The 14302-nt window shown below is 43.6% G+C and overlaps 1 protein-coding gene across 6 annotated transcripts in view; it reads right to left on the bottom strand.

The window, feature by feature from the left end:
• The window catches only part of STRBP (spermatid perinuclear RNA binding protein), a 163189-nt gene extending 155209 nt beyond the window's left edge, over positions 1–7980 (bottom strand). For 3 of the 6 annotated variants that reach the window (XM_056539275.1, XM_056539271.1, XM_056539276.1), the window contains exon 1: positions 7839–7980. The gene's annotated coding sequence lies outside the window, so the exon portion shown is untranslated. Of the gene's footprint in view, positions 1–2345; positions 2466–7489; positions 7735–7838 lie in introns of those variants that run through there. The other 3 variants (XM_056539274.1, XM_056539272.1, XM_056539273.1) reach the window with 2 other exon arrangements.
• Positions 7981–14302: the final 6322 nt, after the last annotated feature.

The following is a 14302-nucleotide window of genomic DNA, read 5'->3' as shown; positions in this document are numbered from 1 at the left end:
GCTTGTGTCCCGCTACTGTCAGTGAGGACATGCTGGGCATTGTAGTTTTGCTAATGCTAGGGGAGATGTGAGCAGACAGCATACTGAGGGAGGGGGCGGAGACCTGCACAGTGAGGCCACGCCCCCTCCCTTTGAGAGGAATTCAGACTAGTGAGCTAAATTAAAAGTGTAATAAAAAGATAAATAAAGGTGCTAGACACATAAAAATTAGATGTACATGGTCAGGATTAGGTACTGAGTGATATATTAAAAAAACGTTTTTTTTTGTTGGATATGACGGGTACACTTTAAGCTGCTTAGATTAAGCAAAATATACAACATCATCAGGATGTCCTTGTGAAGTTTGTCCATGTAGTCAGGTCTATCAGGTGAGCTTAGCATAAGACATGAGCACCAAGCAGAAGACTTAACACGGCCATTATGCAAACATCCCATCATTAGCATATGGATCTGTCACACACCTCTCCATAACCAAGTGCCTGTAGATGACACTAGAAATCCATGTGTTCAGGACGCACAATAAACAGCTCATATCTGAAGTGCCGTCCCTTCCCATTGTGACTAAAGAGCGGCGGCTGATGGAGACACGAGCTGTCCGGCATTCCAATGGGTCATCCGCCCTCACATACGTTCATCCCTAATTGGATTATGATGAATAGCTCGAAAATCTCAAAGCTCCTAAAAAAGGTATAATAATTCAGGCATATAGTGCCCTTCCCCATGGCTCACATTCTGTGACTTTACAGTATGATTACAGACTTTCCGGGCTCCATGAACATTACAATGGCTGCATTACATTGCTTAATAAGAAAACTGGCAGTGTGGCTGCGGCTCCTCACATTGTTATCTGTATTAATGACCCCCTCCAGACGTATTCCGGTGGAAGGAGTTGTACTCTGCTCCTACAGAATTAAACATCTCTGGGGAGAAGGAAGTCTTTTTAGAGAGTCAGCAGTGGCAGAAGTAAATAACAGGCACAGACATCAATAGGTGCATATCAGGCAAAGATACCAAGTCTGCACTGAGCTCCCAAGTGCCCAGTTCTGCACAGAGATAAGGTAAAGCCTCTGACCAAACCGGTGATGACAGAGGAAAAACAGGTCACCCAGACCAAAAAAAGGAACACAAAGTAAAAAAAAAAAGGCCATCATCATAGCAGAGAGGTTAGTAATTCATGTAATTCATTGCATATCTAAACCATCATCACTAGATGCAGCTCATTCCCAAAGCAAACTTGGAGAACTGCCTGGACCAGTCCGTCTCCTGTAGGCTGGAAACACACTCCGGTTTTTTTTTGCAATTTTTTGAGTTGATTCATAAAGAATGGGAAAGACTTCTTAAGGATTAGAGATGAGCGAACTTACAGTAAATTCGATTCGTCACGAAGTTATCGGCTCGGCGGTCGCTGACTTATCCTGCATAAATGAGTTCAGCTTTCAGGTGCTCCGGTGGGCTGGAAAAGGTGGATACAGTCCTAGGAAAGTCTTTTCTAGGACTGTATCCACCTTTTCCAGCCCACCGGAGCACCGGAAAGCTGAACTAATTTATGCAGGATAAGTCGAGCCCAGAAGTTCGTGACGAATCGAATTTACTGTAAGTTCGCTCATCTCTATTAAGGATCTATTCACACGTACAGTATTCTGTGCAGAATTGATGCGCAGGATTTTCTGCTGCAGATTTCAACGTAAACTGAACACAGCTTGAAATCCTGCGCAGAAAATCTGCGCAGAATACTGTCCGCGTGAATAGTCCCTGATGATTGAACACTTCAGCATTATAGCCAACCTCTTATAAAACCCACTATTGGTATATAGTATATATAAACATACACTGTATAACAGCGTTTCCCAACCAGGGGGCCTCCAGCTGTTGCAAAACTACAACTCCCAGCATGCCCGGACAGCCTTCGGCTGTCCGGGCATGCTGGGAGTTGTAGTTTTGCAACAGCTGGAGGCATCCTGGATGGGAAACACTGCTGTATAAGGATATCAAGTTGCTTGAACAACTTCAAAGAGGTTGGAGTTGAATGAGCTCCGACATTAGGCGCATTATACACAGAGCAGAAGGCAATACTAAGAAACAGGTTAGTCCGGCATTGTAACCTTACAGGTCAAAAGTCATAACACTGATATGTGTAAAATGTAACGTTTACAAATAACACACGACAACTATACACTGTAGTATCAACACAGAAATGCATAACAAAACACAGGCGCCATGGATAATAAAATGTCAACAGAAAATACTCCATTGCTAGAATAGGTTATTTACATGCAGCGGAGGTAACCATTGGCTGATCTAATGTCCCTATACATAACAATCGCTTCCCATCACACACAATGTACCTGGGCTTCATTTTCCATTCATCCTACAAGCTCCTCTCAGCACAGTCTGTCCCGCAGCAGCAACGTGAGAAACTGACTGGAGTCTGAGGGACACCATCTGGCAGAGCTGCTGGGGGGGGGTGGGGGGGGGGGGGGGCCGAGCGCGCATGTGCAGCAGTAAGAACAAATCACTATTCATAGAGAGGTGCTCAAAAGAAGGAGCCCAAGCAAACAAGTCTGGACCATGGAGGGCTGACCACACGCTACAATGCACATTTTAATAGAGCCGCTATTCACACGACACTGGGGGGGCTTAACCACGTTACAGCAGAGGGTCAGTGCTGCATAGACAACCTGCCCCCTATTCACATCAATGGTCTACAGTCAACTCTTCATGTAAGGCTCAAAGCAATGGATTTCAGTGTATATCAGCAGCAACCATGGCAACATTATCCGACAACAACAAGAAGCCTTGTTAGAAAGCAAAGTGTGCGAACACTACAAACCGCACACCATAGAAAACAACATGGAGAACTCTTACTTATACTGATAGATTGATATGAGATAGATATGAGATAGATAGATATGAGATAGATATGAGATAGATGGATAGGTATGAGATAGATGGATAGGTATGAGATAGATGGATAGGTATGAGATAGATGGATAGGTATGAGATAGATGGATAGGTATGAGATAGATAGATAGGTATGAGATAGATAGATAGATATGAGATAGATAGATAGATATGAGATAGATAGATATGAGATAGATAGATAGATATGAGATAGATAGATAGATATGAGATAGATGGATAGATATGAGATAGATGGATAGATATGAGATAGATGGATAGATATGAGATAGATAGATAGATATGAGATAGATAGATAGATATGAGATAGATAGATAGATATGAGATAGATAGATAGATATGAGATAGATAGATAGATATGAGATAGATAGATAGATATGAGATAGATAGATAGATAGATAGATAGATATGAGATAGATAGATAGATAGATAGATAGATATGAGATAGATAGATAGATAGATAGATATGAGATAGATAGATAGATAGATAGATATGAGATAGATAGATAGATATGAGATAGATAGATAGATATGAGATAGATAGATAGATATGAGATAGATAGATAGATATGAGATAGATAGATAGATATGAGATAGATAGATAGATATGAGATAGATAGATAGATAGATAGATAGATATGAGATAGATAGATAGATAGATAGATAGATATGAGATAGATAGATAGATAGATAGATAGATAGATATGAGATAGATAGATAGATAGATAGATAGATATGAGATAGATAGATAGATAGATAGATATGAGATAGATAGATAGATAGATAGATATGAGATAGATAGATAGATAGATAGATATGAGATAGATAGATAGATAGATAGATAGATAGATAGATAGATATGAGATAGATAGATAGATAGATAGATATGAGATAGATAGATAGATATGAGATAGATAGATAGATATGAGATAGATAGATAGATATGAGATAGATAGATAGATATGAGATAGATAGATAGATATGAGATAGATAGATAGATAATAGATAGATATGAGATAGATAGATAGATATGAGATAGATAGATAGATAGATATGAGATAGATAGATAGATAGATATGAGATAGATAGATATGAGATAGATAGATATGAGATAGATAGATATGAGATAGATAGATATGAGATAGATAGATATGAGATAGATAGATATGAGATAGATAGATATGAGATAGATAGATATGAGATAGATAGATATGAGATAGATAGATATGAGATAGATAGATATGAGATAGATATGAGATAGATAGATATGAGATAGATAGATATGAGATAGATAGATATGAGATAGATAGATATGAGATAGATAGATATGAGATAGATAGAATAGATGAGATAGATAGATATGAGATAGATAGATATGAGATAGATAGATATGAGATAGATAGATATGAGATAGATAGATATGAGATAGATAGATATGAGATAGATAGATATGAGATAGATAGATATGAGATAGATAGATATGAGATAGATAGATAGATATGAGATAGATAGATAGATATGAGATAGATAGATAGATATGAGATAGATAGATAGATATGAGATAGATAGATAGATATGAGATAGATAGATAGATATGAGATAGATAGATAGATATGAGATAGATAGATAGATATGAGATAGATAGATAGATAGATAGATATGAGATAGATAGATAGATATGAGATAGATAGATAGATATGAGATAGATAGATATGAGATAGATAGATAGATATGAGATAGATAGATAGATATGAGATAGATAGATAGATAGATATGAGATAGATAGATAGATAGATATGAGATAGATAGATAGATAGATATGAGATAGATAGATAGATAGATATGAGATAGATAGATAGATATGAGATAGATAGATAGATATGAGATAGATAGATAGATATGAGATAGATAGATAGATATGAGATAGATAGATAGATATGAGATAGATAGATAGATATGAGATAGATAGATAGATATGAGATAGATAGATAGATATGAGATAGATAGATGAGATATAGATAGGAGATAGATAGGAGAGAGATAGATAGATATGAGAGGAGATAGATATGATATGAGATAGATGAGATAGGAGAGAGATAGATAGATATGAGATAGATAAATAGGTAGATAGTTTATTACCCAAAAGCTTTCCAGCTGTTGCAAAACCACAACTCCCATCATATTCCAGTTGGAGAACACTGTTGTAGATCAATACTTTAAACAGATAATGTAGATAGAAAGACAGACATATAGATACAGATAAAAAAGAGATACTGTATCAGTATCTCTGGCTGTCAAGACATGATGGGAGTATTAGTTTTGCAACAGCTGGAAAGCCACTAGCTGGGATCACTGCAAAACATGGGCTACTGTAACTAGACATTAGTATCCATCTACAGCAGTGTTACCCAACAAGCCACTCACCAGCTGTTGCAAAACTACAACTTTCATCTTGCCCTGACAGCATTGTTTCCGGGGTATGATGGGAGTTGTACTTTTGCAACAGCTGGAAAGCCACTTGTTGGGGAACACTGCTGTAGACAGATACTATGAATATAGATACTGTAGTTTAGTGTTCCCCAGCTGTTGCAAAACTACAACTCCCATCATAATGAGAGTTGTAGTTTTGCAACAGCTGGAGAGGCAGTGGTTGGGGAACACTGCAGTAGATGGATACTGTAACTAGATAATTGTATCCATCTACAGAAGTGTTCCCAACAAGCGACACGCCAGCTGTTGCAAAACTACAACTACCATCATGCACTGACAGCCGAAGGCCATCCTATCTACAGTATCTATCCCCATCTACAGCAGCATTTCCCAACAGGCGGCTCTCCAGATGTTGCAAAACTACAATTCCCATCATGCTCTGCCTCCATTATGTTAATGGGGCATGATGTTGTTTGGCAACAGCTGTAAAGCCCCATTTTGGGGGAACACGGCTGTAGATGGATACTATGAACATACAGACAGATACTGTAGATCAGGGTTTCCCAAACAGGCTGCCTCCAGCTGTCAAACTCCTACTCCCAGCAAGTCCTTATAGCCAAATGCCGCCTGGACATGCTGGGAGTTGTAGTTTTGAAACAGCTGGAGGCTTGCTGGTTGTGAGAACCCTTCTAAACACTAGTGTGCCTCTAAATGTTACAAAGCTACTACTCTCAGCAAGCCTGGACGGGCAAAGGTGCCATGCTGGGAGCTTACTTGAAACAGCTGGAGGCACACTGGTTGGAAAACACTGCTGTAGCCAGATCTATGGGTCATCCATGACTTCTCATGCGCCATCATAGTGACATACACATCTCACATATTGCTGAGGACCCTGTTCCTACGCCAAACACGGGTGAAGAACCCATCTATTCCGACCCAAGTCTGGGGTGCCAACTAATAGGGTACTTGTCCCATACAGGTCGGATCACTACCACCCTGGCACTTACACCACAATGAGCGAGATGATGATACTGATGTCCTCCAGCTAAGAGAGTCAATTTCTAACAGAGTTGCTCAACCAAGGTGCCTCCAGCTGTTGCAAAACTACAACTCCCAGCATGCCCGGACAGCCTTCGGCTGTCCGGGCATGCTGGGAGTTGTAGTTTCGCAACCGCTAGAGGTGTGCTGTTTTGGGTGTATGACGAAAGTATAGTTTATTTTATTTTATTTACAATTAGCCTATAGCATAGTTCCCCAACCAGAGTGCCTCCAGCTGTTGCAAAACTACAACTCCCAGCATTCTAGGATAGCCGAAGGCTGTCCAGGCATGCTGGGAGTTGTAGTTTTGCAACAGCTGGAGGTGTGCTATTTTGGGTGTATGATGAAAGTATAGTTTTTATTTTTTTTACAATTAGTCTATAGCAGAGTTCCCCAACCGGGGTGCCTCCAGCTGTTGCAAAACTACCACTCCCAGCATTCTCGTACAGCCGAAGGCTGTCCGGGCATGCTGGGAGTTGTAGTTTTGCAACAGCTGGAGGTGTGCTGTTTTGGTGTATGACGAAAGTTAGTTTTTTGTTTTTGTTTTTTTACAATTAGCCTATAGCAGAGTTCCCCAACCAGGGAGCCTCCAGCTGTTGCAAAACTACAACTCCCAGCATTCCAGGATAGCCGAAGGCTGTCCGGGCATGCTGGGAGTTGTAGTTATGCAACAGCTGGAGGTGTGCTGTTTTGGGTGTATGACGAAAATATATTTTTTTTATTGTATTTACAATTAGCCTATAGCATAGTTCCCCAACCGAAGTGCCTCCAGCTGTTGCAAAACTACAACTCCCAGAATTCTCAGATAGCCGAAGGCTGTCCAGGCATGCTGGGAGTTGTAGTTTTGCAACAGCTGGAGGTCCATACTGTTCTATAAAGGATGTAGCTGTGTAAATATCAGGTTTTTGTGGTAGGAACATGGATTTCTGCTGCGTGTGAATTCACCCCTAAAGGTGACCCTGGTCCAGCATTACAGATACAGGTGCCGGGGCGGTCAGACAGGACAATGGCAGCAGATCCTCCGGTCCTTAGGATGCTAAGGGGACATGAGAGGTAGTGGACCCCCCCCACTATACACTGATCGGGAGCCGTGCACACTGACCTGCGGTACTGCAGGGAGCCGGTCACATCCCGCACAGGACATCAGCACAAAGGACAGGACTAACTCATGATACCGACACTGCAGCGCTGCACGGCAGGAGCACAAGCAGCCTACATGCGCATCACTACTACGGGCACATGTATCATAGATGGCGCAGAGGGGACACTGACAGGTCGAACACGACGCCCGCCCCTGCCCCCGTCTCCTCACACGGTGCCCGGTCCGCGGCGGATGACTGCACTCGGGACAACTCTCTCTTATACGTTATCCCCCTATCCGCACCGGCACACGTCTCCCAAGCGTAGGCTCACACTCTCTCTCCCGCCCCCCTACCCGCAGCACTAGTTACCGGTCTCCCGGTGATGCTCCGCCGCCGTCGCCGCCTCCTCCTTATCCTCTTCACACACACACATACACCAGGCAGGCAGGGGCGCGAGCCCAGCGCTCGAGCACGTGATCGCGCCGCCAGCTCCCATTGGCCGAGGGCCTCCCGCAGCCCCGCCCCCTCCTCCTGCACCTGAGGGGGGCGCGCAGTGAGCGCTCGTACGGGGCAGGCACCTGAGCGGGGGGCGCGCTGGGGAGGACGAGCACGGGGGCTGCACCTGAGGGAGCACCGGGCACTGCCGCTCGTAACCCCCGGGGCTGCGGTAACCATTATTATGTGAGTGAAAAAGAATATTATAAGGGAAGGGAAATGTTATAAGCTTCAGTTCACACCATGTTATGGGTGTATGATGAAAGTGTAGTTTTTTTTGTATTTTACAATGAACCTATAGTAGAGTTTCCCAACCAGGTGGTCTCCAGCTGTTGCAAAACTACAAGGGAGTTGTAGTTTTGCAACAGCTGGGGGCACCTTGGTTAGGAAACATTGGCATATAGTGTCGTAGAACATAATTGTTTGCTATGAACATAGGTGAACTCCCTATGACATACATAAAATACAGCGGGCCCCATAGCATATATCAAAATGGGCCCCCCTTATAGCAGCGGATTTTTCACCCCCAAAAGATCTGGGGGTTTATTTTGCCTTTCTTTCCATGACCCCTTTGTATCCCTCTCCATTCATTTGCTGACAATTCAGTTCCCTGTAGAGATGAGTTCCGCAATGTTTCTTATCAAAAGAAAAAAATAAGACTACCCAAGACGGGGCCCCCCTCTCTCCAAGGGCCCCATAGTAGCCGTATGGTAAGTATGCCTATGCCGATACTTATATATCAGATTACGCACACATAAACAGGCCCAGAAGACAACAAGTAATAGGCAGCCCCCAAGCTCTATGTCAGTGTTTCCCAACCAGGGTGCCTCCAGATGTTGCAAAACTACAAATCCCAGCATGCCTGGACAGCCTTTGGCTGTCCAGGCATGCTGGGATTTGTAGTTTTGCAACATCTGGAGGCACCCTGGTTGGGAAACCCTGCTCTATGTACTTATATCGTAGATGGGTGCTCATTTACGGAGCCCATATGCTGTACTTTTTAAGGAGAGGGCCACACAGACGCTTGCTATAGCATTTGTACAGCCCTTGCTCCAATCACCCTTTGGCTGCACATCCCTTATTAGGCAAGGCTTACACCATGATTTGTTCCTTCGAGGCATTAATATGTTGGGGAAATAGCAAAATGAAATGCCGACGTGACCGTGCTCCGACAGACACGGGCCCCATTCTTTCCAATGGCCCGAGTGTAGTCAGCTAGTGATTCAGGGGATTTTTCCCCAAGGTATCCAAGTTTTGTCCTGTTAGACTGAAAACGACTGCAAGCCGCGTTTCTTAGTCAGAGACAAAACTTATATAAGCTTGGGAAATGACCCGAACGTAGTCACTACCTGACTACTCTCGGGCTATTGAAATGGATGGGGCCTGTGTATTTCTGAGCAAGGATACGTCGGCATGTCATTTTGACATTTTCCTGACCAATCTGTGCCTGAGAGGCACAAGTCGTGATGTGAACGAGGCCTTATGTAGGGAGATGTGAAGCCGACGGCTGATTTAGTGACAGTTAAAAAAGACTCGATCAGCTGACGAACAAGCGGGGGATCGCTGGCCCTTTTACACAGGGCGATATTGGCCTATTCTGCCAATTCTGAGCCCATTGACTTTTATGGGCCAAGTGTAGTCTTGGGGTCCTATTACAGTTGGAGATTACCGTCCGTACCACCCTGTGTAATGAGACCAGCGATCAGCAAATACTATTCATAGGCTGACCAGATTATTTTGACCCATCAAAAAATCATCATCAGTCAGCCGCACATTTCCCCATGTAATAGAAGATGTGTGGCCAATAGCAGATATATTGAAGTGAAGGGCCACACAAACAATCTAGCAGTCGTTCCTGTGGCACGCTGGGCCAATGCTTGAGCCATGAGTAGGCTCTGTATTCAGTCACTAATTCATGAGATTGGAGCTTCTTAAGGTTATCCTAAAGGGACTATGCTCCATTTCTTTGATTAATAAAATTTTTATACAGGATTCCAAACCATGGTAGACCACACATCTAAGTCCCGGGTGGACAATATATACAACCAGGAAACACAGTGCATACACCCTACCTCTCGGTGGTCTTGGTGCCAGGGGTGGACTGACAACACTCAGGGCCCCCGGACCAAATAAAGCAAGGGCCCGCTGCAAAACTTTGCCCCTGGCCACACCTCTATCACGCCCCTATCCCACCTAAATCCCTTCTCATGCCCCACTCCTACACACATTATAAAATAAAATTATAAATATATATATATATATATATATATATATATATATATAGCACAATAATGTCAGTAAGATGATTTTCCATGACCAATTATACCTGTAAACAAGGAGGAAATATATACCACCACACAGAAAACTGGATAATACTGCCATACTGTACTGATTAACCTCTATACACATACCAGTATTCCCCCAAACAGTGCTCATATAGTGGTAGATACCAGCTGTACTCAAGATCAGTATACCATATAAGTGTTTATATATGGGACCAACAATTCTTTTCTGATCAGCGGCGTCTTCTTTCCTTTTTTTTCTCCTTCACCATCAGACCGCAATGTCGACTTCTTCCAACCCAAAACTCATCTAATAACATCTGCAGGACAAACATGTTAAACTCTACATTCTTCCAGTGCCCTTCCCTCCTCTACACAATCTCCCAATCTATAGGCCCCGAATTGTAATAATGCCCTCCTTGGTGTCCTGCACAGAAAAGGGCAGGTATGTAGGTAGCTAGGTAGCTAACTGTGTTGTAAGGTAGGCAGATATGTAGGTAGGTAACTAGCCAGGTAAGTTGGTAGCCAGGCATGTAGGTAGTTAGGAAGCCAGGTATGTAGGTAGGTATGTAATTAGGTATTTAGGTATCCAGATATGTAGGTATCCAATTAGCCAGCTAGGTCGCTAGGTATGTAAGTAGGTAATACTGTAGCCAGGTATATAAGTAGGTAATTAGTCAGCCAGGTGTGTAGGTAGGTAGCAGAGTATATTGTTAGGTAGCCAGGTATGTAGGTGGTTAGGTAGTTATGTAGCTAGATATGTAGGTAGGTAGTTATGTAGCTAGGTAGGTAGTTAGGTAGCCAGGTATGTAGGTAGGTAGTTAGGTAGCCAAATATGTAGTTCTCCAAACAAAGATAGAAGAAGCAGCACTCCAGCCAGGAGTTTGGTGCTCACAGGTGAGGGTCCAAGTCCCAAGTCACGGATAGTGTAAAAAAAATAATGTAGCTTTATTCCATCACAGGCAGGCAACATTTCGGCTGCACAAATGCAGCCCTTCTCAAGCTTACAGGTATGTAGTTAGGTAGCCAGGTATGTAGGTAGGTAATTAGGTAGCCAGGAATGTGGGCCAAGTTAGGCAGACAGGCATGTAGGGGCAGCCAGGTATTTGGGGGCAGCCAGGTATTTGGGGGCAGCCAGTTACACTCATGCCCTCACGTTAATAAGGTTCTTAATCACTGTGCTATATATTCATAAATCAGGTTTTCATTTGGGACATTGATTTAATTTAGCAAGGACTCAATTTGAAACACTACTATCTAGATCAGCCTTTGCGTCTTTTATTCATTCCAATGTGAACAAAGTGTGATGCCCATAATAGTCCCCTTCAGATACTTTAAACCTGGGTTCTGGGCATAGAGAAGTAACAACAGAGTGAATTGTTCACAAAATGACCAAGGGGAATTGCTTCTGAATAACAGGTACACCACATTCACTCATGAGCATGTTTAGGGGAATCCCTACCTATAATGAGCGCACTATAGCCACAAATAGAGAGCTTATATGTCAGAATCTCCTCTTCCTCTTCTTAGTGCAACGAGAGGAGGCAAGGAAAGAATCAGCTGAGTGCTTCCCCCAGCTTGTTCTAGCGATCCTGCTCCACTCAAAGCTAAGCCTGCCTGACTTGGTGGGATTTTCTGTGGAAGCTTTCAAGCCATTGTCACCTTTGTGACCTTGACTTTAACCAACATGGGAACTATTACCCTGAGTGTGTGCCAACCAGTTCTCCCTCCATTGTTCCATCTGTAAGTACAAGTTTATGAGGTGGTAAGGTTACTGTGGTAAGGTTGTGTCAAAAAAGGACACTAGTGCTTAAAACTGCATTGAATGTGGGGGAACCTGTTTCAGACTGTGCATGAGGTCACATGAACCTCAAGTTCATGTACATTCCTATTCTCTAAAATCCCTAATGGCACATAATTGTGGCTGCCAGTGTCTCTGCCCTGTTCAATACAATGAACTAAGTCAGGGTTGGCTGGACTACAGGTATCGTGTTCTGTGTGTGTGTACAAGACCAATTGACCAGAGGCGTAGCTTGTAGCTTCGGGACCCCAATGCAAAATCTACAACAGGACCCCATATGCCAATTATTGTACTGCTCTCTTATGGGGCAGATGTGCTTTGGGGCCCCCTTAGGCCCCAATGCGACTGCTACCTCTATAGCTACGCCCCTGCAACTGACCCTAACCTTCTCTGATTTAAAAAAGGGTTAAAAACTCAGATATAAAGAACCACCATATTTTTTTATACCCAATCTGAAATGGCAAACTTTATATTACCTCTGATAAATTTGTGAACCCTCATTTTATGGAAAATCTTGAAGCCATATCTAGTAGTTAGTATTACAAACCTTGGCAGCTGTGGGCCTTCTTGTCAGCCTGCCTCTGCCAATTCGCAGCATTGTGAGCCTACTCTCATATTGCTGTTTCTTCTCTTGTAGTCACTCTTGACAGTCAGAGTTCATTGCAGGACAGTAACCTGACCGTATACCTTCAAAATGATGAAACAGATAGCACACTTAATGTTACACACAAGACTATGTCCACTTCATGCCCTACATATCACATTACATAAATGCATCTAAATAAAAAATATTATAAAGACAATCATTGGCCCAGATTTATCAAACTGTGTGAGAGAAAAAAAATTAGTTATTTTTAGGGATCGACCGATTATCGGTATGGCCGATATTATCGGTCGATAATCACGATTTTGGCCATTATCGGTATCGGAAATGACCTTGCCGATAAGCCGATAATGCCCCATCCCCCACCCCGACCCACTGCACCGCGACCGCCGCACCTCGTCGCACCGCCCCGGCCCCATTGCCTCCCCATCCCCGGTTTTATAATTACCTGTTCCCGGGGCCCACGCTACTTCTTGCTCCTGCTCCGTCCTGCGTTACGCTGTGCGCAATGACGAGTGACGTGACGTGCGCGACGTGACGTCACAGTCAGTTCGCACAGTGACAGCTCAGGAGGACGCCACCGGAGCCAGATGTGGAGTGGACCCCGGGAACAGGTAATTATAAAACTGGGGATGGGGGAGGCAATGAGGCCGGGGCGGTACGGGGGGGGGGGGCGGTCACGGTGCAGCGGGTCGGGGGGGGGCGGTCGTGGAGCGGGTCGGGGGGGCGGTTGCGGTGCGGCGGGTCGGGGGGGGGGGGGTCGGGTCGGTCGCGGTGATAGGACTCAGGACCCCCGGACAGGCAGGGGGAGAGAAGCGGGTGGCGGCGGCCTATGGCACCACAAAAGCCACTGCAGTGCATTGATTTAAAGCGCCCGCTTTAAATCAATGATCTGCAGCGGTGTCGCGGGGGGATAAATAGCCGATAACTTATACCGAAATATCGGTATAAGTTATCGGCTAGCGGCCCTAACCTCCACCGATTATCGGTATCGGCCCTAATAAAACGATATCGGTCAATCCCTAGTTATTTTCCCACAGCGACCAATCACATCTCAGCTAAAAATTTTCTCTCACACAGTTTGATAAATCTGGGCCAATTAACTTTGGCTCCATGCCAGAACTTGGCTGGCAGCAACACATACTTATACATGCCATGTTATGCCATATGGGTTTATGATCCTTCTGGTAATAGGTCAAGGACATGTGTTGGTGAGTGCTTGATAATTTGCATTCCAATTGCTTACATTGATTTGCAGAGAGGTAAAAATACATCAATATTAGATATAGAACTAAACAGACTGGTCAAGTGGGAATTAGACTCACAGGCATTTAAGTGGTTGTCAAGCAATTAAAAAAAACAGAGCTAATTTCTTCCAAAAGCCGCACCACTCCTGACTTTAGGTTGTGTGGTAATACAAGTTGACGTGGCTTAGTAAAACAGTCCTGCAATACCAAACACAACCTGAGGACAGGGGAGGTACTATTTTATAAAGAAATTAACTCTTTCTAATCCTGGACAACCCCTTTAAGGGTACGTTGACATGGCGGAATGTCCTTGCGGAATTCCGTAGGAATATTTTGAACAGACATTTCACTTCAGTCCCATTCCCACGGAGGAAATCCCGTTTTTGGCGTCCACAAAAAGAATA

The sequence above is a fragment of the Hyla sarda genome, chromosome 9 (genome assembly GCF_029499605.1).
Source record: "Hyla sarda isolate aHylSar1 chromosome 9, aHylSar1.hap1, whole genome shotgun sequence".
Taxonomy (NCBI): domain Eukaryota; kingdom Metazoa; phylum Chordata; class Amphibia; order Anura; family Hylidae; genus Hyla; species Hyla sarda.
This window is presented reverse-complemented; position numbering and strand designations above follow the sequence as displayed.